Here is a 26,229-nt window from a genome sequence, read left to right as displayed (position 1 = left end):
AAAGGCCAAGTAACATATAATGGCAATCCCATCAGAAACACACCTGACTTCTCAACAGAGACTATGAAAGCCAGAAGGGCCAGCACAGATATCATGCACACTTTAAGAGAACACAGATGTCAATCTACACTACTAAACCCAACAAAACTCTCAATCATCATAGATGCAGAAAACAAGATATTCAATGACAAAAAAAAAAAAAGTTAAATTGTACCTACTCACAATTCCAGTCCTACAGAAGATATAAAATGGAAAAATACAACCCAAGAGTGCTAACTACACCCAGAAAAACCCAGGAAATTAATAACATCACTAGAGTAAAACTAAAAGTAGACAAGCACATAAACACACTACCACAACCAATATCAAAATAAGGGGAACTAAGAGTCGCTGGTCTTTAACTTCTCTCTATACCAATAGACTCAATTCTCCAATAAAAGACACAGACTAAGAAAATGGATCCATAACAGAACCCAACATTCTGCTGTATACAAGAAACATACCTCAGCCACAACTATAGACATTACCTGAGAGTAAAGGGTTGGAAATGGTTTTCCAAAAAAAGGACCCAAGAAGCAAGCAGGAGGAGCAATTCTCATATCTAATAAAATAGACTTTCAACCAAAATTAATCAAAAGTGTTGAGGAAGGTCAATTCATACTCATCAAAGAAAAAGTGCATCAAGAAGACATATTAATCCTGACCATCTATGACCCGAATATAAGGGCACCCATATTTGTAGAAGAAACACTAATAAAATTTAAATCACATATAGATTCCCACACATTAATAGTAGGAGACTTCAACACCCAACTCTCACCAAAGGACAGGTCAATGAAACAGAAACTAAACACAGAAACACTGACATTAACAGATGGCATGAATTAAAGAGCCCTAAAAGACACCTACAGAAACATTCACCTGAACTCAAAAGAATTTAAATTCTCCTTTGTACCTCATGGACCCTTCTCCAAAATAGATCACATAATTGGTCAAAAGGCAAGCCTCAACATATACAAGAATTGAAATAATCCATTGTATCCTATCAAATGACCATGGATTAAACCTGGACCTTAACAACAACAGAAAAAGCAATAAACCTATACACACATAGAAACTAAACAACTCTCTACTCAATGAGTGCTGGGTCAGGAAAGAAAAAAAGAAATTAAAGACTTCTTAGAATTCAAAGACAATGAAGGAACAACATAACCAAATTTATGGAACACAATGAAACCACTGCTAAAATGAAAAAGTTCTTAGCACTAAGTGCCTTCATAAAGAAATTTGAAACATCTCATACAGGCAACTTAACAGCTCACCAGAAAACCTTAGGAAAAAAGAAACAGACACATCCAAGAGGAGTAGTCTTCTGGAAATAATCAAACTCAGAGCTAAAATTAGTGAACTAGAAACAATTCAAAGAATCAGCAAAGCCAAGATCTGGTTCTTTGAGAAAAGTAACAAGATACACAAGCCCTTAGCCAAACTAACTAAAAGGAAGAGAGACATTGTCCAAATCAACAAAATCAGAAATGAAAGGGGGAAGATAATGACAGACACTGAGGAAATCCAAACAATCATTAGGTCTTATTTCAAAAGCCTATACTACATCAATCTCCATCCCAAAAGGCAAAGAGGAAGGACATCAGAAGAAGAAAACAGGAAACAAGCTAGAAACTTGCCACGGAGGGCCTCTGAAAGGCTCTGCCCTGCAGACTATCAAAGCAGACACTGTGACTTATGGCCAACTGTTGGGCAGAGTGCATGGAATCTTATGTAAGAAGAGGGAAATAATAAGATCTGGAGAGGACAGGAACTCCACAAGGAGAGCAACAAAACCAGAAATTTGAACACAAGGGTCTTCCCAGAGACTCATACTCCAACCAAGAACCATAGATGGAGATAACCTAGAACCCCTGCACAGATGTAGCCCATGGCAGTTTAGTGTCCAAGTGGGTTACACAGTAATGGGAAGAGGGACTGCCTATGACATAATCTGGTTGGCCTGCTCTTTGATCACCTCCCCCTGAGGGGGGAGCAGCCTTACCAAGCCACAGAAGATGACAATGCAGCTACTCCTGATGAAATCTGATAGACTAAGATCAGAAGGAGAGGAAGACCTCCCCTATCAGTGGACTTGGGGAGGGGCATACGTGAAGAAGAGGGTGGGAGGGTGGGATCGGGAGGGGAGGAGGAAAGGGCTTATGGGGGGATACAAAGTTAATAAAGTGTAATTAATTTTTAAAAAGCCTATACTAGACAAAAATTTGCAAATCAAAATGGAATGGACAATTTCTTTTTTGTTGTTGTCATTTTCTTTTTTCCAAGTATTTATTTATTTATTTTTATTAATTAAACTTAATTTACTTTATATTCCTCCTGTAGTTCTCTCCCTCCTCCCCTCCCAATCCCTTCCTCCTCCTCCTTCTCCACACATGCCCCTTCCCAAGTCCACTGGTAAGGGAAGTCATCTTTTCCTTCCTTCTGATCCTAGTCTGTTAGGTCTCATCAGGAGTGGCTGCATTGTTTTCCTCTGTGGCTCCCCCCTCAGGGGAAGGTGATCAAAGAGCAGGCCAATCAGTTGATGTCAGAGACAGTCTCTGTTCCCATTATTATGTAACCTACCTATGAGGAGACTGAACTGTCATGGGCTACATCTGTGCAGGGGTTCTATGTTATCTCCATGCATGGTACTTTGTTGGACTATCAGTCTCATGGAAGACCATGTGCCCAGATTCTTTGGATCTGTTGCTCACCTTGTGGAGCTCCTATCCTCTCCAGGTTTTATTAACTCCCACTTCTTACATAAGATTCCCTGCACTCTGCTCAAAGTTTGGCCATAAGTCTCAGCGTCTGCTTTGACAGTCTGCAGGGCAGAGCCTTTCAGAGGCCCTCTGTGGCAGGCACCTAACTTGTTCCCTGTTTTCTTCTTCTTCTGATGTCCATCCTCTTTGCCTTTCTGGATGGGGATTGAGCATTTTTGCCAGAGTTCTCCCCTTCATTAGTTTCTTTAGGTGTACAGACTTTAGTAGGTTTATCCTATATTATATGTCTATATGAGTTAGTATATATCATGTGTGTCTTTCTGCTTCTGAGATAGCTCACTCGGGATGATCTTTTCCGGACAATTTCTTGATAAATTCTACTTACTAAAGTTGAATCAATACCAGGTAAATAAATTAAATAACCTATATCTCCAAAGGAAATCAAAGGAGTCAAAAGTTCCCCATTGAAGAAAAAGCTCAGGGCCAGATGGTTTCAGAGCAGAATTCTACCAGACCTTCAAGGAATAACTAATACAAATATTCTTCATACTATTTCCCAAAATAGAAACATAAGGAAAATTACCAATTTCAATCCATGAAGCCAGAGTCACATTGATAGCTAAAGCTCACAAAGACCCAACAAAAAAAGAGAATTTAAGATCAACTTCCCTTTCAAAAATTGACACGAAAATACTCAGTAGAATACTTGCAAACTCAATCCAAGAACACATCAAAAATATCATCCTCTAAAGCTAAGTAATCTTCATCCCAGGCATACAGGGGAGGTTCAAGATATAGGAATCCATCAATGTAATCCACCATATAAAAAACTGAAAGACAAGAACAACATGAGCATCTCCTTAGATGCAGGAAAAGCATTTGATACTATCCAACACTATTTCATGTTTAAAGTCCTGGGGAGATCAGGGTTACGAGGCACTTACATAAACATAGCAAAGGCAAAACACAACATCAAACTATATAGCTAACATCAAACTAAATGGAGAGAAACATAAACCAATCCCACTGAAATCAGGGACAGGGCAAGACTGCCCACTCTCTCCTTATCTCTTCAACAAAATTGTTGAAGTCTCATCTAGAGCAATAAGAAAACTAAGGGAGATCAGGGGTATTCAAATCAGAGAAGTCAAAATATCAATATTTGCAGATAATATGGTAGTATATATGAGTGACTCCAAAATTCTACTAGGGAACTCAAACAGCTGAGAAACAGCTTCAGCAAAGTGGTCAGATTCAAAATTAACTCCAAAAATAAAAATCAGTAGCCCTCCTTTATACAAAAGTCAAATGGGCTGAGAAAGAAATTAGGGAAACAACACCCTTCAGAATACTCTCCCCCCCCCAAAAAAAAAGTATCTAGGTGTGACCATGCAAGTGAAAAACATGTTTGAAAAAAAGAAATTCAATTCTCTAAAGAAAGAAATTGAAGAAGAGATCAGAAGATAAAAAGATATCCTGTACTCATGGATCAGCAAGACTTTTTTTAATTAATTTTATTTTTTTATTATTAGTTACATTTTATTAACTCTGTATCCCAGCTGTATCCTGCTCCCTTATTCCCTCCTAATCCCACCCACCTTCCATCAACTCCTTCCTGCTTGTTTCCAAATTCACTGATTAGGGAGGACCTCCTACCCTTTCATTTGACCCTGTTTTATCAGGCATCATCAGGGCAGCTGCAAAGTCCTCCTCTGTGACCTAGCAGGACTGCTCCTCCCTTGGGGGGTGGGGAGGTCAAAGAGCCTGCCATTGAGTTCCTGTCAGAAATAGTCCCTGTTCCCCTTACTATGCAAAACCATTTGATTACTGAGCTACCACCGGCTTCATCTGAGCAAAGGTTCTAGGTTATATCTATACTTGCTCCGTAGTCGAGTGTCAGTCTCAGAAAAGACCCCTGTTCCCAGATATATTTGGACCTTGTGGAGTTCCTATCCCTTCCAAGTCATACTAACTCGCCTTCTGCCAATGTTTGGTTATGAGTCTTAGTATCTGTTTTGAAACACTGCTAGGTAGAGTCTTTCAGATGTCTTCTGCAGTAGACTCCTGTCATATGTTAAATGCACATCCCATTTGTCTTTCTAAGTGAGGATTGATCATCCTACCCCATGTCTGCTCTCTTGATTATTGTTTTTAGGTTAAGTTTATCATATCTTATAGGTCTATATAAGCGAGTATATACAGTGTTTGTCTTTCTCCTTCTGGGATGTTTCACTCAGAATGATCTTTTCTAGATCCCACCATTTGCCTGCAAATTTCATGATTTCCTCATTTTTGAATGCTGAGTAGTATTCCATTGTGTAAAAATACCACAATTTCTCTATCAATTCCTCCGTTGCTGGACATCTGGGTTGCTTCCAGGTTCTGGCTATTACAAATAAAGCTGCTATAAACATGGTTGAGCAAATGTCCTTTTTGTGTACTTGAGCAAATTTTGGGTATATACCTAGCAGTGGTATAGCTGGTTCTTGAGGAAGCACTATTCCTAATTGTCTGAGAAAGCACCAGATTGACTTCCAAAGTGGTTGTACCAGTTTACATTCCCACTAGCAGTGAAGCAGGGTTCTCCTTTCTCCACAACCTCTCCAGCATGTGCTGTCACTTGAGTTTTTCATCTTGGCCATTCTGATGGGTGTAAGGTGAAATCTCAGGGTTGTTTTGATATCCATTTCTCTGATGGCTAATGAGGTTGAGCATCTCTTTAAGTGTTTCTCTGCCATTCGATATTCCTCTGTCGAGAATTCTCTGTTTAGCTCTGTTCTCCATTTTTAAATTGGATTACTTGGTTTGCTGCTTTTCAGCTTCTTTAGTTCTTTATATATACTAGATATCAGCCCTCTGGCAGTTATAGGGTTGGTGAAGATCTTTCCCAGTTTGTAGGTTGTTGTTTTGTTTTGATAATGGTGTCCTTTGCTTTACAGAAGCTTTTCAGTTTCATGAGGTCCCATTTATTGATTGTTGATCTTAGAGCCTGTGCTGTTGGTGTTCTGTTCAGGAAGCTGTCTCCTGTGCCAATGAGTTCTAGGCTGTTCCCACTTTTTCTTGTAACCAATTTAGAGTATCTGATTTTATGTTGAGGTATTTGATCCACTTGGACTTTAGTTTTGTGCAGGGTGATAGATATGGATCTATTTTCATTTTTCTGCATGTAGACATCCAGTTGACCCAGCAACATTTGTTGCAGATGCTATCTTTTTTCCATTGGATGGTTTTGGGTTCTATGTCAAAAATCAAGTTTTCATAGGTGTGTGGATTTACTTCTGGGTCTTCTATTTGGTTCCATTGATCCACCTTTCTGTTTCTATGCCAATACCATGCAGTTTTTATTACTATTGCTCTGTAGTACAACTTGAGATTGGGGATGGAGATACCTCCAGATGATCTGTTATTGTACAGGATAGTTTTGGAGGTTCTAGGTTTTTTGTTTCTCCATATGAAGCTGAGAATTTTTTTTTTAAAAGTCTGTAAAGAATTGAGTTGGTATTTTGATGGGGATTGCATTGAATCTGTAGACTGATTTTTTGCAAGATGGCCATTTTCACAATGTTAATCCTACCAATCCATGAGCATGGGAGATCTTTCCATCTTCTGATATCTTCTTCAATTTCTTTCTTCAGAGACTTGAAGTTTTTCTCAAACAGGTCTTTCACTTGCTTGGTTAGTGTCACCCCAAGGTACTTTATGTTACTAGTGGCTATTGTGAAGGGTGTTATTTCCCTTATTTCTTTCTCAGCCCTTTTGTCTTTTGTATACAAAAAGGATTCTGTTTTTTTGTTTGTTTGTTTGTTTGTTTTTTAGTTGATTTTGTATCCAGCCACTTTGCTGAAGGTGTTTATCAGCTGGAGGAGTTCTCTGGTTGAATTTTTGGGGTCGCTCATGTATACTATCATATCATCTGCGAATAGTGACACTTTGATCTCTTCCTTTCTGATTTCTATCCCCTTGATCTTCAGTTGTCTGACTGTTCTGGCTAGGACTTCAAGTACTATATTGAAGAGGTATGGAAAGAGGGAGCAGCCTTGTCTTGTCCCTGATTTCAGTGGGATTGATTTAAGTTTCTCTCCATTGAGTTTGATGTTGGCTATAGGCTTGCTGTATATTGCCTTTCCAATGTTTAGGTATGTGTCTGGTATCCCTGATCTCTCCAAGACTTTAAACATGAATGGGTGTTGGACTTTCTCAAATGCTTTTTAAGCATCTAAGGAAATGATCATGTGGTTTTTCTCCTTCTGTTTTTTTATGTGGTGGATTACATTGATGTATTTCTGTATGTTGAACCACCCTTGCATGCCTGGGATGAAGCCTATTTGGTTATGGTGGATGATATCTTTGATGTGTTATTGGATTCAGGTTTGCAAGTATTTCATTGAGCATTTTTGCATCAATGTTCATAAAAAAGATAGGTCTGAAGTTCTTTTTTTGTTGTTGTTGGGTCTTTGTGTTGTTTAGGTGTGAAGGTGACTGTGGCTTCATAGAATGAGTTTGTTAATGTTCTTTCTCTTTCTATTTTGTGGAATAGTTTGGAGAGAAATGGAGTTAGCACTTCTTTGAAGGTCTGGTAGAATTCTGCACTGAATCCATGTGGCCGAGGGCTTTTTTTGGAAGGGAGAATGTTGATGACTGCTTTTATTTCCTTGGGGGATCTAGGACTATTCAATCTTTCTACCTGATCTTCACTTAATTTTGGTAAATGGAATCTATCAAGAAAATTGCCCATTTCTTTTAGATTTTCGAATTTTGTGGCATATAGGCTTTTGTAGTATGACCTAATGATTGTTTGGATTTCCTTGGTGTCTGTAGTTATGTCCCCGTTTTCATTTCTGTTATTACTGATTTGGATAGTTTCTCTGTGCCTTTTAGTTTGGCTAAAGGTTTGTCTATCTTGTTGATTTTCTCAAAGAACCAGATTTTGGTTTCATTGATTCTTTGAATAGTTTTATTTGTTTTTAATTGATTGATTTCAGCCCTGAGTTTGATTATTTCCAGATGTCTGCTTCTCTTGGGTTTATTCTCTTCTTTTTTCTCTAGGGCTTTCAGTTGGACCATTAAGTTGCTTATATGAGATGTCACAAATTTCTTCTTGAAGACACTTAGTGCTATGAATTTTCCTCTGAGCACTGCTTTCATTGTGTCCCGTAAATAAGGTTATGTTGTACCTTTATTTTCATTGAATTCTAGGAAGTCTTTAATTTCTTTCTTTATTTCTTACTTAACCCAGCTGTCATTGAGCAGCAAGTTGTTCAGTTTCCATGTGCTTGTAGGCTTTTTTTCTCATCCCATTGTTTTTGAGGTCCAGCTTTAGTCCATGGTGGTCAGATAGAATACAGGAGATTATTTCAATCTTCTTGTATCTGTTGAGGCTTGCTTTGGGACCAATTATATGGTCTATTTTGGAGAAGGTTCCATGAGGTGCTGAAAAGAAGTTATACTCGTTTGAGTTTGGGTGGAAAGCTCTGTAGACATCTATTAGGTCCATTTGATTTAGGACCTCTGTAACTGCCTTTATTTCCTTATTAGGCTTGTGTCTAGATGATCTGTCCCTTGATGAAAGTGGGTTGTTGAAGTCTCCCACTATCAAGGTGTTTGGATCAATGTGTGATTTAAGTTTTAGTAATGTTTCTTTTATGAATGTAGGTGCTCTTATATTTGGGGCATAGATGTTCAGAATTGTAATGTTGTCTTGGTGGATTTTTCCTTTGATGAGAATGTAGTGTCCCTCTTTATCTTTTTTGATTAATTTTGGTTGAAAGTATATTTTATTAGATATTAGGATAGCTACCTCAGCTTGTTTTCTGGGTCCGTTTGCTTGAAAGACATTTTTTTTTCCAGCCCTTTACTCTGAGGTAGTCTTTATCTTTGTTCCAGAGGTATGTTTCTTGGATGCAGCAGAATGTCGCATCCTGTTTCAGCACCCATTCTGTTAGTCTGTGTCTTTTATTGGAAAGTTGAGTCCATTGATGTTGATAAATAATAGTGACCAATGAATGTTAGTTCCTTTTATATTGGAGTCGGTGGTCTTACTGTGCTTCATTGTTTTCTTTTCACTTTTGTTGGGATATTATCCATATGCTATGTTTTCTTGGGTGAAGTTGTTTTCATTGGATTGGAGTTTTTCTTCTAGTATCTTCTGTAGGGTTGGTTTGCTGTGTAGATATTGCATAAATTTAGTTTTGTTATGGAATATTTTGTTTTCTCCATCTATGTTGATTGAAAGCTTTGCAGGGTATAATAGTCTGGGTTGACATCTGTGTTCCCTTAAAGTCTGCATGACCTCTGCACAGGCCCTTCTGGCTTTCATAGTTTCTGATGAGAAGCCTGGTGTGATTCTGATAGTTCTACCTTCATATGTTAATTGCCCTTTTTCCCTTGCTGCTTTCAATATCTTTTCTTTGTTCTGTAGATTTAGTGTTTTGACTATGATGTGACGTGATGTGTTTCTTTTCTGGTCTAGTCTATTTGGTGTTCTGTAGGCCTCTTGTATATTTATGGACATCTCTTTCTTTAAGTTGGGAAAATTTTCTTCTATGATTTTCTTGAAAATATTTTTCTGAACCTTGGAGCCTGGAGTCTTTTTTTTTTTTTTTTCATCAATTCCTATTATTCTTAGATTTCGTCTTTTCATGGTGTCCTTGATTTCTTGGATATTTTGTGTTTGGGACTTTTCTGATTTTACTTTTTCTTTGGGAGAAGTATCAATTTCTGCGAGTGTATCTTCTGATCCAGAGATTCTCTCTTCCATCTCCTGTATTCTGTTGGTTATATTTACCTTTGTGGTTCCTGATCTTTTTCTAAGTTCTCCAGCTCAAGGGTTTTCTCAGTTTGTGTTTTCTTTATTGATTCTAATTCCGTTTTCATGCCTTGCAACACTTCCTTCATCTGTTTGAATATGGATTCCTGTCTCTCTACGATGGTCTCTATTTTTTTTTTTCATTTCCTTTCTATATGCCACTAATTTTAACTCTACTTCTGCCTCTATTTGTTTGGCTATGTTTGCCTGTGTTTGTTTAAGATTTTGTCCATTTCCTCTTCCTTTACCTCCAATTGACTGACCAAATCTTTGATTGATTTGTTCGTTTCCTCTTTAACTGTCTGTATTCTCTTGGTTATTGCTCTGAGAGAATTGTTTGTCTCTTCTTTATGAGCCTCAAATAATTGGGTAAGCATAGCTTTAAAGTAATTTTCCTGTGCTTCTGATGAATTGGAGTATCCATCAATTTTTGGGGTTGCTGGTGAAATCATGATGTCCCGATTTATGTTGGATGTGTTCTTTTGCCTACCCCTGGCCATTGGCTTATCTGAAACCTTCCCTGTTTGTTTTTGAATTCTGCAGTTCAGACTGGTACTGTCTCTCTCTGTCATCTGGAGAATTCTTCAGGAAGATGAGAGAGGTCCCTTGGCCTTAGTATGTGATTTGGTGGACTAGTGTGTACCTGTGGGAGAAAAGTACACAGGTGCAAAACGGGCAAATGCAGGCATGTGCGCAACTGTGTGTGTGTATGTTTGTGTGTGTATGGAAGTGTGTGTGGAGGTGTGTCTCGAGGGACAGAATGATAGATAATGTTGAACCCTTAACTGTGTGGGAGGGGCTCTGCAGTGTATATGCAGCAATCGTTAGTGATGGTCACAACACAATTTCTAGCATTAACTCCCTTACTCCTCAATTGGACCCACAGAGCAGGGGCTTCAATGTCCCAATTGATCCTCTGTTTCCCAAAGTGAGTATGTGGGTGTGAGAGGTCCTATGCATGGCTTCTGGTTTAGAAGGACCCTGGATCTGGGGCTCTGTAGATACTCAAGGTCACACTCACTCTCAAGCAGGTCACTTTGCCAGGATCGGGGTATTCGGGCTCTCTGCTCTCTGGTTTGGCCCTGCTTGGTTTGCAGGACTGATGTGCTCCACAAGCTCAGTGCTGCTGCTGCTGCCAGGTTAGGAAATCCCACTGTAGCTGGAGGCTGGGATGCCAGTCCAGATGTCTCCTGGGAAGTCCTGGGGGCCCTCCACTGTACTCTCCAAGCCTGGGAGATTTTGCCATTTTAAAAGCAATTTTTAAACTTATGATATTTAACTATCAACCAGTTATTTGTTAATATTATTACCACTTAATAGAATTTAATACCTTAAATAACATTAAAATGCCTAAATGTTTGTTAATTATTTTTGTGATTCAATAAAAAATGTGTACTTATACATGTCAGTAAATTCATCCTTTTGATATTTAAAACCAAACTAATAATCTCATTGATAGGCAAATTAATGTTCATATTTTAAAATAATATATAACATAAATATGTTTTTTGTCATTTTTTTCTCTTTTGTGTTTTTTTTTTTTTTCTCTTTTTATTTTGTGTCTTAGTTCCTCATATATCCTTCTTGCTTTATCCTTCCTTCTTTTTATGTGCTTTGTGGAATTACAAAAGGATAGGTAAATCATATTTTAAAAATATGGGTAAATATACCGAATGCCAAAAATCAGTTGAAGTGTGGCCTTATCCATTTTCTTAACTCATTTCTTTTCTCTACCTCATTGGCAGTCAATTCAGTTTCCTGAGCTCCTTTCAGGCTTAACATCATTTATCACAAATATTTTTGACTGCATAAATGATTAGTCCTTGTGTTTGGAGAGTGTCAATGACCATTGGAAAAAAAATTATAGTTTTATTTAATATTCTTTGCTCTTGACATATTATATTATTTTTGAATATTTATTTTTTAAATATTTGTATTACTTACAATTTATTCATTTTGTATCCAGCTGTAGCCCCCTCCCTCTTTTCTTCCCAATCCCACCCTCCCTTCCTCAACTCCTCCATGACCCTCTCCAAGTTCACTGATAGAGGAGGTCCTCCTCCCTTTCCATCTGACCCTATCATATCAGGTTTCATCAGGACTGGCCGCATTGCCCGTCTTTGTGGCCTGGCAAGGCTGCTCTCCCCATAGGGAGAGGTGATCAAAGAGCCAGCCACTGAGTTCATGTCAGAGAGAGTCCTTATTCCCCTTACTAGGGAACTCACTTGGATACTGAGCTGCTATGGGCTACATCTGAGCAGAGGTTCTAGGTTATCTCCATGCATGGTCCTTGGCTGGAGTATCAGTTTCAGAAAAGACCCCTGTGCCTAGACTTTTTGGTTCTGTTGCTCTCCTTGTGGAGTTTCTGTCTTTTCCAGGTCTTACTATCTCTTCCTTCTTTTGTAAGAGTCCCTGCACTCTGCCCAAAGTTTGATTATGAGTCTCAGCATTTGCTTTGAAGCACTGCTGGGTAGAGTCTTTCAGAGGCCCTCTGTATTAGGCTTCTGTTCAGTTTCCGGTTTTATCCTTCTTCCAATGTACATCCCATCTGTCTTTTTGAATGAGGATTGATCATCTAACCCAGAGTCCTCCTTTTTTTTAAAAAATTATTACTGTTTATTCTCTTTGTATCCCAGCTACAGCCTCTTACCCTCCCTCTTACCCTTCCAATCCTACCCTCCCTCCCTCTTCTCTTCCCATGCCCCTTCCCCAGTCCACTGATAAGAGAGGTCCTTCTCTACTTCTATCGGACCTTATCCTATCAGGAGTTGCTGAATTGTTTTCCTCTGTGGCCTAGTAAGGCTGCTCCTTAAGGTTGGAGAATCAGTCTCAGAAAAGCCCCCTGAGCTCAGATTTCTATTAATGTTACTCTGCTATGCTTATAGGCAGGAGCCATGTGTAACTCCTCTGAGATATTTCACCCAGCAGCTGATGGAACCAAATGCAGAAAACCCAGCTAAACAATTGCCTGAGCAAGGACAATCACATGGCAGAGTTCAGGGAAATAATGAGGGGTCTAAGACTCCACAGGAAGACCTACAGAATCTACTAATCTGGGTCCATGTGGGCTCACAGAGTCTGAACCACCATTTAAAGAGCATGCATAGACTGGTCCTAGACCCCCTGCACATATGTATTATCCCCATATGTATTAGATGTTCAGCTTGGTCTCCACATAGATCCCCCAAGAACTGAACTGGCCTCCACTGACTCAGATGCCTCCTTTTGTCTAGTTCGCCTAACTGGGCTGCCTTGTCCAGCTTTAGTGGGAAAGGATTCACCTAGTTCTGCAGCGACTTAATGTTTCAAGGAATATGGGTACTCCTGGGGAAACACTGCTTCCCTAAGGAGAAAAAGAGTGGAGAATAGGGTGAGGATTTGCAGGAGGCAGAACTAGCAGAAAAGGAGGAACTGCAATTAGGATATAAAGTAAATTATTAGATACACTTTAAAAACAAAATAGAATATTTAAAAAAAGAAAATCAGTGTCAAAATTGTGTATAAACAATATAATATATGTATGTCTAGTATCCACTTATAAGTGAGTATATGCCATGTCAGTCTTTCTGCTTCTAGGATACCTCACAAAAGATGATTTTTTTTCCAGTTTCCCACCATTTGCCTGCAAATTTCATGATTTTCTTGTTTTTAGTTGCTGAGTAGTACTCCATTGTGTAAAAATACCACAATTTCTGTATCCATTCCTCATTTGAGGGACATCTGGGTTGTTTACAGATTCTGGCTATTACAAATAAAGATGTTATGAACAAGGTTGAGCACATGCCCTTGTGTACTTGAGCATATTTTGGATATATATTCCTAGGACTGGTATAGTACTATTGCTAATTTTCTTAGAAAGCGCCAGATTTGCCGGGAGGCTGGGTAAGATGATCAATCCCCATTGAGAAAGGCAAAGGGGATAGACTTTGGAAGAAGGAGAAAACAGGGAACAGGACAGGAACCACAACAGAAGGCCTCTGAAAGACTCTACCCAGCAGGGTATCAAAGCAGATGCTGAGACTCACAGCCAAACTTTGGGCAGAATGCAGAGAATCTTATGAAAGAAGGGGGAGATGAAAGACCTGGAAGGGACAGAAATTCCTCATGTAGAGCAACAGAACCAGGAAAAAAAAAAATCTGGGCACAGGGATATTTTCTGAGACTGATACACTAACCAAGGACCATGCATGGAGATAACCTAGAATCCCCGCTCACATGTAGCCGATGGCAGCTCAGTATCCAAATGAGTGTCCGTCCTAGTAAGGGGAACAGGGACTGTCTCTGATGTCTCTGATATGAACTCAGTGGCAGGCTCTTTGACAATCCCCTCCCCGCTTTAGGGTGGAGCAGCTTTGCCAGGCCACAGAAGAGGACAATGCAATCAGTCCTGATAAGACTTGATAAGCTAGGGTCAGATGGAAGGGGAGAGGACCTTCCCTACCATTGGACTTGGAAAGAGAATGGGAGGATATGAGGGAGGATTTGAGGGAGGGGGCTACAGCTGGAATAGAAAGTGAATAAACTCTTAATTAATATAAAAATTTTAATTTAAAAAATTTTAAAAAAGAAAAAAAAAAAAACAGTGTCAGGGATTGGTTCTATCCCATAGGTTGGGTCTCAAGTAGGGCCAGTCTTTGGTTGGCCATTTCCTCAGTCTTTGCTCTATCATTGTCCCTGTGCATTCTGTCAACAGGATAAACTTGGTGTGGAAGGTTTTATGGGTGGTTTGTTTTCCTTATCCCTATAGAGGAACTACTGCCTGACTAAAGGAGGTGGCCACTCCAAGCTTCCTAGCCTCTGCTACTAGGAGTTTCAGGTAGGGTGACTGACCCATAGAATTCCTGGGGCCTCCTGTCTCTAGAAAATCCCAGAGATGTTTCCCACATCTGATTTTTTATTTGATAGTATATATAAGTGACACCCAAAATTCTACCTGAGAACTACAAGTGATAAACACATTCAGCAAACTTGCAGGAAACAAAATTAACTCAAAAAGAAAAAGAAAAGCAGCCCTTCTGTATATAATTGATAAATGGGCTCAGAAAGAAATTAATAAAACAGTACTCCTCAAAAGAGCCACAAATAATACAAAATATCTTTCTGTAACTCTAAGCAAGTGAAAGACCTATATGACAATAACTTTAAGTCTCTGAATAAAAAAATTGAAGATATCAAAAGACTGACACTGATTTTCTAATCTGCAATAGAATGTCAGGTATTCAAATCTATAAGAAGAAGTATTATAGGAGTAATTTAATAAAAATTTAAACATTATTTTTTTTAATTTTTTGAGTTCTTTATCTACTGTCAATTTCAAAGCTGTGATTAGAAGGTCTTTAACTAACTCTACTAAGTCATTTACTTTATATATATATATATATATATATATATATATATACACACACACACACACACACACACACACACATCATTTCAAGTTTAGGATTTTGTAAGCACTGTTCTTCAAATTATACATATATACTTTATTTAAATGTATTCTTTGTTATATTTATATTGTTACCTATGTTGAGTGCTTAGGCTCTTTCATGCACATACTAACCACCTTTCCTCCTGCCACTCTCAGCTTCTGCATAAAACTGTGCTGGGAGTTTGCTGAAGATTTTCAGTTGCTCATAGAAAAAAAGTTTCTGGAGCTTCTGTGCATGTGCTCTTTGGCCAGGTGATGAACAGCAGGATTCTTGCAGACACCAGTTTTTCTCATGTGTAAAAGTACAGCCTCTTTCTTCCTTAGCATGAACCATATCCTCAAACAAAAAGAGGATACGGGGTCTGTTTCACTGTAGGCAATTTTGCCATGAAAACTAGGCTGTGTTATATTAGAAAATTTCCTTTCTCAAAGCAATTATGTTAACACTGAATACAGCATAAAGTATATAAGATATACTAGCATGCCATTTGTGAACAAGAACAATTCATGGCATATCTATCTATCTATCTATCTATCTATCTATCTATCTATCTATCATCTATCTATCTATCTATCTATCTATCTATCTATCTATCTATATCTATCACCTCAGAACCAATATGTTATTTAAATGTTGTATCACCCAGACTATATAAGAATATATATATTGAACATGTATGTATCCATCACCCCAGAACTTAATTAAAATAATCTAATGGCCCATCTCCTCCTGAAGAGACTGTCAGCAAATGTGAGTTCCATGTTCTATACTCAGCACACGTGAAACAGAGTCACAGCAGGTCTGTGTGTTCTATAAATGCTCGCCCAGGAGCATACTACCTAGAAGATGTGTTATTGACCTCTGAGATCAGTTCCCTGTTGTTTCCAAGTGATCGGATTACATTGTTATTGTGGCCACATGTCTCTTGCTTTGCCACAGGGATGATTAAGCTTAAACTTTCTCCAATTCTGCTATCTACTGATAAGCTTCTCTCCCCAGGTTTTGAGATATTTATCATATTGTCTTGGGCACTTCCACATTGTTATAGATAAAATTTATCCCCACAGGAAGTATGCCGAGATACACTAAGAACCAGATAATCAGTTCTTGTTTTTACAAAGGGCTACTTCAAGTGCAGTTGCTTAAAATGAGGTCCTACTAGGGCCAAATGGGCTAATAATGGGACCAATGTCTTTATCAAAACATATGGGGGAAATAGAATAAAGCATAGAGGAAATTGTGTAGCATGAGAACAAAGCTTTAGTAATTCATTCTCAAGCCAATGACTCTTAGTGTCGCCAGAAGTTCACAGAGGAGAGGAAGCATTCTTACAGCTCTGGATTTCTGTCTTCAAGGCTCCAGAACTCTGAGACAAATGTCGCCTCAGCTAAGCCACCCGCTTTGTATCAATAGTACCTTCTCAAGACAGACCTAGAAAATAAATATAAACTTTGATAAATTATCGTAATCATTATAGAAACTAGAAAGCAGGATTTGGCAAGGTCAACTAAATTATTCAGGTTTACTACATTGATGGTTCACAGTGTGTGTGCTACCAATCCAACATTCTTTTCAATTTATTACTTATCACTTCAAATGTCTAATTTATGAAGCTTTTATATAACCAATCTATTGTGATGAATACAATAAAACAAGCATTTCACAAAACTTCCTTAGTGGAATTTTATATGCATTCTCTAAGGAATAAATAGCTTAAGAGTTTTTTTGTTTTGTTTTGTTTTGTTTTCACTAGAGCAAACAAGAAAGTATTAACATTTCCTGGTGTCTCTAATTGCTTAGCATATGTTGAACTCTGTCAACCCTGTTCATCCCTTTGCCCTCTGTGACACTCTTGAAATCAACAAGAATGCTAAAATTGAAACAGACTGTAGGTTGTCAGAGAATCGTAAAAGCTGTATAATCCACATACCCTGGTTAATGATCGAACACATGGAAAGCACACGAGAACACTGTGAGAATCAATAGCATTCATTTGTAGAAGCATCTTTTGATGTCTCACTGTAAACATTGACATTTGTTTAGAAGAAATATTTTATGCAACATTTTTGAAACCTTCTTCGGCTTCATCTTTGGAATATATATCAAGTTAGTCATGGGATTGTGCTGCGGTGTGAATGTGATTGTGAAATTACACTTGAAATGGAAAAACACACAAAGACAAAACTGAATAAAATAATTTTAAGGGAACTTTTTTTTTCTCTAATCGATATAATTGTACACATTGTAAAACAGCCACCATAAAAAGGAGATTATCACAAAGTTTAAATGATCATAAACTGATGCTGAGAATATTGTAATAACATTTCTTACATAAAAAGTTCACTACAATTAAAATTGAAAATAAAAATTTATTTGAATATATTTTATTTAATCTTTGCATACCAAACAGAGTAAATTGGATGAATAATTCAATGATATTAGCATTGTATACTCTCAGTTATCTATCTAATATTGAAAGTCTCCAAAAATAACCTGAATTCATTTAGGCCTTGGTCACATATCATGTCATGAAAGAAAATGAAGCCCCATGGCTAGTGCAATAGCCATAAGAAGATTTGAGATACAATTGCATCATTTTAATTGAATTTCCAGCTATATCTGTAGGACTTTTCAGGAAAAAAAAAAGCCTTCACATATTCTGAAAATGATTCTTAATTTTCTCTTAATAGATCCTAAAATGAAAATAGTGAATGATGAGAGAAAACACCAGTGAGATCTGCAAGTCCTGGAACGGGTGAGTCTTTTCAGAAGCTGGCTGGGTTAACCGTGTGCGCGCTGCAGACACTGCTCCTGTTAAATGTTCAGCCGTAGTTCCTTAGTCTTTTTTTTTTTTTTTTGTCTCAATGAAGAATAACATGGTTACTTTAAAACTGTCTCAATTCATAGTAAAACAGAAAACAAATTAAACAGGCAAGAATTAAATTAAATTAAACTAAATTTTATATGTTAAAAACTCATAGAATGTGTCCTAATTATAGATCCACTTCACTGTGCATTTCCTAAAAAGTCAGAGATATCTATCTGTGATGTTTTGAATGCATTCATCATGTCACAAATCCTTACCAGTTCTTTTTCTGTTTTGGGCTTTTTGTCCCTCAAATTAAACTTAAAATAACCTCAATTTTGATAGAGTATCTGTTTTATAGTATCTTGAAAGAAGGCAAATCCTTTGTGACCTAACATATATTATTGTATTTTTAATTACTTTACAAATGGTTTGATGATTTATAATAAATGCTCAGATGGTATTATCTTATATTTTTTATTTTGAATTCTATGGTAAACACATAGATTACAACGTTAGAACAGAAGAAATATAAATGATCCTCAGTATTAGGCAAACTGTGATATACTGGCTTTTCTTCTTTTGCTGCATCAGCTTAGGCCCTCTGGCTCTATTCCTTTACAGTATTTCCTTGGTTCTTTCCCCTCCCACTCCCCTCCCCTCTTCTCCTCTCTTCTCTCTTTTTTCTTTCTTTCTTTCTTTTTTTCTTTCTTTCTTTCTTTCTTTCTTTCTTTCTTTCTTTCTTTCTTTCTTTCTATCTTTTCTTCCATCCTTTCTTCTTTCCTTTTTTTTTTTTCTTTTCTTTGGGATTATTAAACACTGGAGAAAACAAGTTTTCACAATAGAAGAACAAAGTGAGGTGTTTCAGCTGCTAAATAGTCTCCTTGAAGCCTACCCACCTGAGTTGAGCTTCAAAACACACATGGTAGAGGTAGAGAATTGTTTTTCAAAAGTTTGCAATGTATCCTCTGACTAGCATGCCATCATTGTCATTATACGAATAAACAAACAAACATGTTTTTAAAGGAACAGATTGACTGGATTTAAAGTTATTCCTACTCACCTCCTAGTTCAACCCATTGTTTTAGCTGTTAAATTATAGAAAGGGCAACTTGAGAGGAGAAAAAGTAGTAACAGTAAGAGAGCAAAGAAATGTGAGACTATATACTCAATACGTAGTTATATATGGGAGGTGGAATGTGGGATTCATTCGGAGCAGAGGTAAATACATTATTGCTAGTTGAAAAAATACAACATGGGCACATTCACCTTCAAATATTAGCTGCTAACTTTAATATGTCATTCACTCATCAAAGACACAAACCAAAAGACTGGACCTAAGCTGGGACTGGAGCCCTCGGATTGGTATTGGACTCACAATATATAGAGACTTTTGCTAAGCACTGCATTACCACGGGGCCAACTTCTGTGTTGGTTTTGGATTCTTCCTGAAGAAGTGGCCATTGCAGAGAGGTTGGAGTTTGAAATTATCATCTGTCTCTTGGAACACAGAGCACTGCCTGAAGCCCAAGAGCCATAGCACTTACTTATTGGAATTGCAATTCAGCAACATTTGTGGATAAGAAGAAATAGAGATTATCGTCATTGAATGCATAAAGGCTGTAATAATTGCATGGCTACTAAATCCAGCTCTAGCATTTGCTTCTCAGTCTTTTAGTTTTAGTGTCTATATGTTACCTTATGCAAAGTATGACAGAGAGATTTTCCCCTTTGTTTTCAGATATTTCGTGCATTTTAGGTTGTGTGTATTTTAATTATTTTATCATCTTAATATAAATTAAAAATTAGCGTCAGTCAAACTGGAGCCTTTTGTTACCATCTAGGTATGTCTGTCACTACTGCACCTTTAATATTATCATTCTGATCTTTGCTGTTTTTGTAGGAAAATATCAATAAAAATTCTAATATGTAAGTTACTTTTAACCCTGGAGATGTGCTTCTGTATTATTCAATTTTTTTTCATAATTTCTATTGAAGAAGTATCTGACATATTTCAAAAATCCTTTAAAGGTAAGTTATTTTTCATAGAAATGATATAGGTTTTATTTTCAACAGATGATGATGTTTTAGAAATGGAGATACAGCTCAGTAGGTTGGAGTACCTGGTCTTACAGAAGATTGTGCATTGGTTCCCAGTGATCTTTTTTTTGTGGCACCTCAAACTCTTCTGTATATCCAGATTTAGGAAATCTGACAACTTCTTCTGGCCTCTGAAGACACTGCATGCATGAACTGTGGAGACATAAATGCAGGCAAAGTAAACACACACATAACAAATAAATAAATCATATATAGAAGATATGCTTTGGACTATCATATGTCAAGAATCTATATTTGTAACAAGAATTTTCACCATGCCAGGGACACTTTGTCAGCTCCCTCTGTACCCATTTCATATTACATACTCATAAAAAAATGACGCTGCAACTCTCATGCTCAAGAACTAAGGAAATATTCTTACATTTTTGAGGTAATCATGTAAGATTTTTTCTTTTCTTATTTTTATTTTTTATTAATTACACTTTATTCACTTTGTATCCCCCTATAAGCCCCTCCCGATCCCACCCTCCCATTCCTTCCTTCACTCATGCCCCTCCCCAAGTCCACTGATAGGGGAGGTCCTCCTCTACTTCCTCTGATCTTAGTCTATCATATCTCACCAGGAGTGGCTGCATTGTCATTTTCTGTGGCCTGGTAAGGCTGCTCCCCATTCAGGGGGAGGTGATCAAAGAGCAGGCCAATCAGATTATGTCAGAGGCAGTCCCTCTTCCCATTACTATGGAACCCACTTGGACACTAAACTGCCATGGGCTACATCTGTGCAGGGGTTCTAAATAAGTTTTGTTTTTTGTTGTTGTTGTTTTTTCATATAAGTCTTTGACTCGCTTAGTTAAGAGTTACAACAAGGTACGTTATGTGCTTTGTGGCTATTTTGAAGGGTGTTGATTCCCTAATTTCTTTCTCAGACTATTCGTCTTTTGTATACAGGAGAAATACTGATTTTTTTGAGTTGATTTTGTATCCAGCCACTTGGCTAAATGTGTTTATCAGGTATAGGAGTTCCCTGGTAGAATTTTTGGGGTTAGTCATGTATATCATATCATCTGCAAACAGTAATCCTTTGACTTCCTCCTTTCCTAACTGAAAACCCTTGATCTACTTTAATTGTCTTATTTCTCTAGCAAGGACTTCAAGTCCTATTTAAAGATGTATGGAGAGAGTGGGCAGCTTGGAGGTATCTCCATTTCTGATTTCAAGCTGTACTATAGAGCAACAGTAATAAAAGCAGCATGGTACTGGCATAGAAACAGAATGGTGGATCAATGGAATGGAATAGAAGACTCTGACATAAATGCACACACTTCTGGACACCTGGTTTTGGAGAAAGATGCCAAAACCATACAATGGATAAAGAGATAGTATCCTCAACAAATGGTGCTGGACCTACTGGATGTCTACATGTAGAAATATGCAAATAGATCCATAGTTATTACCCTGCACAAACTAAATTTCAAGTGGATCAAAAACCTCAAAATAAAAACAGACACACTAAACCTGTTAGAAGAAAAAGTGGGGAAGAGCTTTGAAATCATTGGCACAGGAGACAATTTCCTGAACAGAACACCAACAGCAAAGGCTCTAAGAGCAATAATCAATAAATGGGACCTCATGAAACTGAAAAGCATCTGTAAAGCAAAAGACACTGTCATTAGAACAAAACAACAGCCTACAGACTGGGAAAGGATCTTCACCAACCCTATATCTGGCAGAGGGCTAATATCCAGAATGTATAAAGAACTAAAGTTAAAAAGCAACAAATTGAGTAATCCAATTAAAAAATGGAGTACAGAATTCTCTAAATAAATAGAGAATTCTCATAGAGAAACATGGAGGAGAAACACTTAAAGAAATGTTCAACATCCTTAGTCATCAGGGAAATGCAAATCAAAACAACACTGAGATTTCACCTTACAGCCATCAGAAGGGCTAAGATCAAAAACTCAAGAGACAACACATGCTGGAGAGGATGGAGAGAAAGAGGAACCCTACTCCATTGCTGGTGGGAATGTAAACTTGTACAACCACTTTGGAAATCAGTCTGGTGCTTTCTCAGACAATTAGGAATAGAGCTACCTCAAGATCCCTTTATACCACTCCTAGGCATATATCCAAAAGATGCTCAAGTATACAACAAGGACATTTGCTCAACCATGTTCATAGCATCTTTATTTTTAATAGCTGGAGGCTGAAAACAACTCAAATGTGCCTCAGTTGAGGAATGGATACAGAAATTGTGGTACATTTACACATTGGAATACAACACATGCTGGAGAGGTTGTGGAGAAAGGGGAACTCTCCTCCGTTACTGGTGGCAATGTAAACTTGTACAAACAATTTGGAAATCAATCTGATGCTTTCTCAGACAATTAGGAATACTGCTTCCTTAAGATCTAGCTATACCACTCCTAGGCATATATCCAAAAGATTCTTGAGTACACAACAAAGTCATTTGCTCAACCATGTTTGTGGCAACTTTATTCATAATCGCCATAACCTGGAAACAATCCAGATGTCCACCAATGGAGAAATGGATACAGAAATTGTGGTACTTTTACACAGTGGAATACTACTCAGCAATTAAAAACAAGGAAATCATGAAATTTGTAGGCAAATGGTGGGATCTAGAAAAGATCATCCTGAGTGAGGTATCCCAGGAGCGGAAAGACACACATGGTATGTACTCACTTATAAGTAGGTAATAGACCTATAAGATAGGATAAACATACTAAAATCTGTACACCCAAAGAAGATAAACGAGAAAAAGAACCTGGGGTAAGATGATCAATCCTTACTTAGAAAGACAAATGGGATGAGCATTGAAAGTAGGAGAAAACAAGTAACAGGACAAGAGCCTACCATAGAGGGCTTCTGAAAGACTCTACCTAGCAATGTATCAAAGCAATGCTGAGACTCATAACCAAACCTTGGGCTGAGCGCAGGGAACCAAATGAAAGAAGGGGGAGTTAACATGACCTGGAGAGGACAGGAGCTCCACAAGGACCAAATATATCTGGGCACAGGGGTCTTCTGTGAGACTGTTTCTCCAACCAAGGACCATGTATGGATATAACTTAGAACCCCTGCTAGGATGTAGCCCATGGCAGCTCAGTATCCAAGAGGTTTTCCTAGTAAGGGGAACAAGGACTATTTCTGACATGAACTCAATGGCTGGCTCTTTGACCTCTCACTGCCCCCTCCCCTGAGGGAGGAGCAGCCCTGCTAGGCCACAAAGGAGGACCTTACAGCCATTCCTAAGATATCTGATATGGTAGGGTCAGATGGAAGGGAAGGAGGACCTCTCTTAACAGGGGACTTGGAAAGGGGTAGGGAGGAGATAAAGGAAGAAGGGTGGGATTGGGAGGGAATGAGAGAGGGAGCTATGGCTGGGATACAAAGTAAATAACCTGTGATTAATATAAAAAATTAAAATTATAAAAAAATAAAGGCAAAGAAATCATGAAATTTAGAGGCAAATGGTGGAATCTAGAAAGGATTATCCTGAGTGAGGTATCCCATAAGCAGAAAGACATGCATGGTATATACTCACTTATATGTGGATATTGGACATATAATATATATAATCATACTAAAATCTGTACACCTAAAGAAATTAATCAAGAAGGAGGACCTGGTAAGAAGCCCAATCTTCATTTATAAAGGCAAACAAGATGGACATTAGAAGAAAAAAAAAAAAACAGGGAACAAGACAGAAGCCTATCACAGAGGGCCTCTGAAAGACTCTAACCAACAATGTATCAAAGCGGATGGTGAGATTCATAGCCAAACATTTTTGCGGAGTGCAGGGAATCTTTTGAAAGAAGAAGGAGATAGAAAGACCTGGAGGGAACAGGATCTCCACAAGGAGAGCAACAGAACCAAAAAATCTGGGCACAGGTGTCTTTTCTGAGACTGATACTCCAAACATGGACCATGCATGGAGCTAACTTAGAACCCCTGCACAGTTTTAGCCTGCGGCAGCTCAGTGCCCAAAAGGGTTCCCCAGTAATAGGACCAGGGACTGTCTCTGACATGAACTCATAGGCTGGCTCTTTGATCACCTCTGCCTGAGGGGGAAGCAGCCTTACCAGGCCACAGAGAAAGTCAAAGAAGCCAGTCCTGATGAGACCTGATAGACTAGGGTCAGATGGAAAGGGAGGAGAACCTCCCTATCATTTCAATCATTTTTAAAAGTTTTTTTTTTCAGTTTGTGTACTTTAAATTCCAGCAGTGCCCTCCTCACAGTATCTTCTTTAGCTCCTTTCCCCTTCTGCTCTCAATCCTCTGCTGTCTGAAGCCTGCCAGAGGACAGTCGAGTATGGCTACTCTGCAAGCAAAGCAGAGCATTGTTAATATTGTCAGGGGCTGGATCTCTACTGTGGCATGGGTTGCAGGTTGGGCCAGTTATTGGTTACACATTCTCTCAATGTTTGTTCCCTCTTTATCTCAGCATTTCTTGTAGGCAGGGTAATTTTTGGATGGAAGGTTTTGTCAGTGGGTTGTGGTTTCCTTTCTTCCACTAGTCCTGCCTGGCTAGGAGGTGGTCACTTCAGTCTTCAGTACCAACCTTGTCAGGAGTCTCAGCTAGAGCCACACCCACAACCTTCAAGGAGCCCAACCTGTGGCAGGCCTCCAGACTGACAAACAGATTTCCCTGCTCAGTTTCCCTTCTTGTTCCCAGCCCTCTCACTTCCCACCCCAGTTCTCCACACATCTGACCCTCAACCTTTGTTTCTTTACCCCATCTATCTCCTGCCCAGTTTCCTCTCTTCATCCACTTATACTGTCTGTGTTTTTGCCCTTCTGGGTGACATTCTGACACTCTCCCTTTGGCCTTCCTTGTTGCTTAGTTCTTTGTGTCTGTGGATTTTAGTGTGGTTAACCTGTACTGTATGTATAATATCCTATCCACTTTAAGTGAGTGCATACCATGGGTGTCATTCTGGATCTATGTTACCTCACTTAGGATGATCTCTTCTAGTTCCATCTATTTGTCTTCAAATTTAATGATTTCTTTGTTTTTTAATAGCGGAGTAGTATTCCACTGTGCAAATATACCACAGTTTCTATATCCATTTATTGGTTGAGGAACATCTAGGCTGCATTCATATTCTGGCTATTACAAATAGAGCTTCTATGAACACAGTTGAGCAAATATTCTTGTTGTGTGGTATAGTATATTTGGTTATATTCCCAGAAATGATATAGCTAGAGCTTGTGGTAAAACTATTTCCAAATTTCTGAGAAAGCACCAGATTGGTTTCCAGAAAATTTATACATATTTGCGCTCCCACCTGCAATAGAGGAATGATATGCTTTCTCCACATCCTCTTTAGCATATGATTTCACCTGAGTTTTTAATCTTAACAATATCTGCTTGTCTGAGCATATGCTTAGATCTCCTGTTGGGTGGAGCCTTTTAGAGGACTACTATGGTAGTCTGCTGCTCTGTTCTCTCTCTTTTTTCCTTCTGGAGTTTATCCTGTTTGCCATTCTGAACGAGATTTAATCATTCTCCCTAGCGTCTTTCTTGATGTTTAGCTTCTTTGTGTCTGTAGATTATAGTATGGTTATCCAATTAAAAAGATGAGGTACAGAGATACACAGAGAATTCTCAGTAGAGGAATATTGAATGGCAGAGAAACAAAGAAACATCCTTAGTTGTCAGGGAAATGCAAATCAAAATGACCCTGGGATTCCATTTTATATTATTAGAATGGCTAAGACCAAAAATTCAAATGACAACATAAACTTGAGAGGTTTTAGAGAAAGGCAGATTCTCCTCCATTGCTGGTGGGAGTACAAAATTGTAAAACCACTTTGGAAATCAATCAGGCACTTTCTCATAAAATTGGAAATAGTGTTACCTCAAGATACAGCTATACCACTCCTGGGCTTGTACCCAAAAGATGTTTCACCATTCAACAAGGGCATTTGCTTAACTATGTTCATAGCAGATTTATTTGTAATAGCCAGAATCTAGAAACAACCCAGATGTGCCTCAATGGAAGAATGAATACAGAAATTGTGACACATTTACACAATGGAATACTACTGGATTATTAAAAATAAGGAAATTATGAAATTTGCTGGGAAATGGATGTAACTAGAAGAGATCATCCTGAGTGAATTAACCCAAAAGCAGAAAGACATGTATGGTGTATACACACTTATAAGCGGAAATTAGCCATATAATATAGGATAGCCATACTAAAATCAACAGACATAGTATTTTGATTATTATGTGACAGGAGGATTGTTTTTTCTAGTTCAATCTATTTGGAGTTCTGTAGGCTTCTTATATGTTTACAGGCATTTATCTTTTATTTTGGGAAAGTTTTC

This window comes from Psammomys obesus, unplaced genomic scaffold (genome assembly GCF_907164565.1).
Source record: "Psammomys obesus unplaced genomic scaffold, mPsaObe1.curated_primary_1811, whole genome shotgun sequence".
In the NCBI taxonomy this organism is placed as follows: Eukaryota; Metazoa; Chordata; class Mammalia; order Rodentia; family Muridae; genus Psammomys; species Psammomys obesus.
The sequence above is the reverse complement of the archived record's forward strand: the minus strand, read 5'-3'. Positions refer to the sequence as shown.